Source organism: Sardina pilchardus, chromosome 17 (assembly GCF_963854185.1).
Source record: "Sardina pilchardus chromosome 17, fSarPil1.1, whole genome shotgun sequence".
NCBI lineage: Eukaryota > Metazoa > Chordata > Actinopteri > Clupeiformes > Clupeidae > Sardina > Sardina pilchardus.
In genome coordinates, this window is record NC_085010.1 from 32,858,966 (window position 1) to 32,863,965 (window position 5,000).

General features: G+C 46.2%; 1 protein-coding gene across 1 annotated transcript in view; it reads left to right on the forward strand.

The window, feature by feature from the left end:
- The window catches only part of lrrc17 (leucine rich repeat containing 17), a 35,774-nt gene that overhangs the window by 28,380 nt on the left and 2,394 nt on the right, over window positions 1-5,000 (forward strand). The window lies entirely within an intron of this gene.

The following is a 5,000-nucleotide window of genomic DNA, read 5'->3' on the forward strand; positions in this document are numbered from 1 at the left end:
CCAATATGATCTATAAGGTACAGTACGCAGAACAGTTCTCCAATATGATCTATAAGGTACAGTATGCAGAACTGTTCTCCAATATGATCTATAATGTACGCAGAACAGTTCTCCAATATGAGAAAACAGATCCAGCTGTTATTTAACCCTAATAGTCGGTTCCTAACCCTAACCGTAGCTCTCTTCTGGCCCATATTCTACCCATGTTCTACCCCTAACCCTAACCCTGTTCTGGCCCATATTCTACCCATGTTCTACCCCTAACCCTCTGTTCTGGCCTATACTGTACCCATGTTCTACTCCTGTACTAGCCCATGTTCTACCCATAACCCTCACACACAAACTCAACCAGAACCTTTTAACTTCACAGACTTCAAAGACAACTATTGTGTTGATCTCAGTGATATTCAACCTGTAGAAATAGAACCCTCTCTGCTGGTCTCAGTGAGTGTAGTGACAGGAACTCTCTGCTGGTGTCTGTAAGTGCTTGAGTTCTCCTTCGCTTGTAGTGACAGGAACTCTCTCTGCGGGTGTCTGTAAGTGCTTGAGTTCTCCTTTGCTTGTAGTGACAGGAACTCTCTCTGCGGGTGTCTGTAAGTGCTTGAGTTCTCCTTCGCTTGTAGTGACAGGAACTCTCTCTGCTGGTGTCTGTAAGTGCTTGAGTTCTCCTTCGCTTGTAGTGCCAGGAACTCTCTGCTGGTGTCTGTAAGTGCTTGAGTTCTCCTTCGCTTGTAGTGACAGGAACTCTCTCTGCTGGTGTCTGTAAGTGCTTGAGTTCTCCTTTGCTTGTAGTGACAGGAACTCTCTCTGCGGGTGTCTGTAAGTGCTTGAGTTCTCCTTCGCTTGTAGTGACAGGAACTCTCTCTGCTGGTGTCTGTAAGTGCTTGAGTTCTCCTTCGCTTGTAGTGCCAGGAACTCTCTGCTGGTGTCTGTAAGTGCTTGAGTTCTCCTTTGGTTGTAGTGACAGGAACTCTCTCTGCTGGTGTCTGTAAGTGCTTGAGTTCTCCTTCGCTTGTAGTGCCAGGAACTCTCTCTGCTGGTGTCTGTAAGTGTTTGAGTTCTCCTTTGCTTGTACTGTCAGGAACTCTCTCTGCTGGTGTCTGTAAGTGCTTGAGTTCTCCTTTGCTTGTAGTGACAGGAACTCTCTCTGCTGGTGTCTGTAAGTGCTTGAGTTCTCCTTCGCTTGTAGTGCCAGGAACTCTCTGCTGGTGTCTGTGAGTGTTTGGGTGATGAATGGTTTCCGTGGCGGTTGATGTGACCCACATGCCTACTGACTCAGCATGTAAACAGTTGCCATGGCTACGCTGCCCTGCAGTACATGCTGCTGAAGAGATGAATGCAGAGATCTCACGAGACGACCGCCTGCTGTTTACACATGAGATCTCACGAGACCGACCGCCTGCTGTTTACACATGCCAAGATCTCACGAGACCGACCGCCTGCTGTTTACACATGCCAAGATCTCACGAGACGACCGCCTGCTGTTTACACATGAGATCTCACGAGACCGACCGCCTGCTGTTTACACATGAGATCTCACGAGACCGACCGCCTGCTGTTTACACATGCCAAGATCTCACTAGAGAGTTGCGGGCTGTTTACATGCCAGCCGCACATTAAACTCCCCTTAATGGCGGGATAATGAGTGTGGAACTCACGGAGATGGCCTCAAACGTGCTTCAAATGTTCCCCGTGGTCCCTCAATTGGTCTCTCTGAGATAGATGTGGATCCAGGGTAGCAGGGTATGATGTGAGCGCTGGGCGTTTTGGAGGGAGGACTCTTTGCACACACACACACACACACACCACTCATACATACACATACCACACACACGCACACACATATACCCATCAGTGAAATGAGACGCTGGCGTACACACTGGGCTCAGATCAGAGCGTCTCCTGGGACGGTGCAAAAGCCCCTCAGCAGTTTGTGCTGCCATGCCAAGAGATCAAAGCCAGAGCTGAGGCCCACAGCTACATGCTGCACCATTAAACAGAGACGAGCAAACGAGATGCTCAAACAAGTCCACAACCCGGCGTGCACCACAAACACGCTGATTATATGAGGCCGCCGCCTGAGGCTCATGTGCACGTCATAGCTTTCTACCGCAGAGGCCACAGATCACTCACTAGCACAGGAACAGAGAGAACACGGAACACTCATTACCACGGAAACAGAGAGAATATGGAACACTTAGAATACGGAACACTCATTAGCACAGAAACAGAGAGAACACGGAACACTCATTACCACGGAAACAGAGAGAATATGGAACACTTAGAATACGGAACACTCATTAGCACAGAAACAGATAGAATATGGAACACTTAACATACAGAACACTCACTAGCACAGGAACAGAGAGAACACGGAACACTCATTACCACGGAAACAGAGAGAATATGGAACACTTAGAATACGGAACACTCATTACCACGGAAACAGATCGAATATGGAACACTTAACATACGGAACACTCATTAGCACAGAAACAGAGAGAACACGGAACACTCATTAGCACAGAAACAGATAGAATATGTAACACTTAGAATACGGAACACTCATTAGCACGGAAACAGAGAGAATACAGAACACTTAGAATATGGAACACTCATTAGCACAGAAACAGAGAGAATACGGAACACTTAGAATACGGAACACTCATTAGCACAGAAACAGATAGAATACGGAACACCCTGCCTAGGACGCCATGGGTTCTGCCATATGTTGGGGAGGTGGCATTACAGCCAGGGACACTAACAAACTAAATAGGATCATAAGGAAGGCTGGCTTTGTGCTGGGGTCCTAGAGCCCCTGGAGTTGGTGGTGGTGAGAAGGATGCTGCACACACTTTTCAATATATTGGACAATACCACTCATCCACTACACAATGTACTGGTAAAACAAAAAAGTATTTACGCCAACTAAGCTTTAAGAAAGACAGATACAGAAAGACTTTTTTACCCACTGCAATAGCACTTTATAATGACTCCCATCTGGGCAGAGAGAAAGGAATAACATTTTAAATAATTTTCTGTATGTATGTATGTTTGTATGTTTTTGTTGAATGTTGTGTTTGTATTGCTGCTGAAACACTGTAATTTCCCCTTGGGGATGAATAAAGTATATCTATCTATCTCTCTATCTATCTCTCTATCTATCTATCTCTCTATCTCTCTATCTCTCTATCTATCTCTCTATCTATCTCTCTATCTATGGGAAGCTTTGGGCGCTTCGGCGGCTCTGATGTGGCAGCATTCTATGTTCCATCATGTTCCTTGCTGGGCGTTTGCCACTGAACCGCATCATGCAGTAGCTCATTACCATAAAGTGTGTGTGTGTGTGTGTGTGTGTGTGTGTGTGTGTGTGTGTGTGTGTGTGTGTGTGTGTGTGTGTGTGTGTACCATAAAGTTGAGCCCATTCCAACTTCCTGCTTGACGCTGAAGGCGCTGAAGGCGCCCAAAACGCCACGCTGAGAGAGTCGGCTTCCCTTGAAAGTGAATGACTTCCGGAATCTTTGGAAGCTCAAGTCGGCGGCGATGTGAACGTACAGTTAGTGTGTCAAACAGCTTATCTGTTTCCGTGGTAATGAGTGTTCCGTATTCTACCTGTTTCCGTGGTAATGAGTGTTCCGTATTCTACCTGTTTCCGTGGTAATGGGCGTCCAGAGCATCGGCCGCTGTGTGTACGTACAGTCAGGTGTCTCAACAGTCACACACACAGTTACCTTCACAATAGGCACACACACACACACACACACACACAGTTACCTTCACAATAGGCATGACCCACTCACTCATCAGCACCACAAGTCACACACACAGTTGCCTTCACAATAGGCATGACCCACTCACTCATCAGCACCACAAGTCACACACACAGTTGTGTTTCAGAACATGCAGACATAATAACACAGACGCACAGTACTATTGACCATAAGGGCCAGTACTATTGACCATAAGGGCTATTGATCATAAGGGCCAGTACTATTGACCATAAGGGCTATTGACCATAAGGGGCAGTACTATTGACCATAAGGGCTATTGACCATAAGGGCCAGTACTATTGACCATAAGGGCCAGTACTATTGACCATAAGGGCTATTGATCAGAAGGGCCAGTACTATTGACCATAAGGGCTATTGACCATAAGGGCTATTGACCATAAGGGCCAGTACTATTGACCATAAGGGCTATTGACCATAAGGGCCAGTACTATTGACCATAAGGGCCAGTACTATTGACCATAAGGGCTATTGATCATAAGGGCCAGTACTATTGACCATAAGGGCTATTGACCATAAGGGGCAGTACTATTGACCATAAGGGCTATTGACCATAAGGGCTATTGACCATAAGGGGCAGTACTATTGACCATAAGGGCTATTGACCATAAGGGGTAGTACTATTGATCATAAGGGCCAGTACTATTGACCATAAGGGCTATTGACCATAAGGGCTATTGACCATAAGGGCCAGTACTATTGACCATAAGGGCTATTGATCATAAGGGCCAGTACTATTGACCATAAGGGCTATTGACCATAAGGGGCAGTACTATTGACCATAAGGGCTATTGACCATAAGGGGCAGTACTATTGACCATAAGGGCCAGTACTATTGACCATAAGGGCTATTGACCATAAGGGCTATTGACCATAAGGGCCAGTACTATTGACCATAAGGGCTATTGACCATAAGGGCTATTGACCATAAGGGCCAGTACTATTGACCATAAGGGCTATTGACCATAAGGGCCAGTACTATTGACCATAAGGGCTATTGACCATAAGGGGCAGTACTATTGACCATAAGGGCCAGTACTATTGACCATAAGGGCTATTGATAAGGGCTATTGACCATAAGGGCCAGTACTATTGACCATAAGGGCTATTGACCATAAGGGCTATTGACCATAAGGGCCAGTACTATTGACCATAAGGGCTATTGACCATAAGGGCTATTGACCATAAGGGCCAGTACTATTGACCATAAGG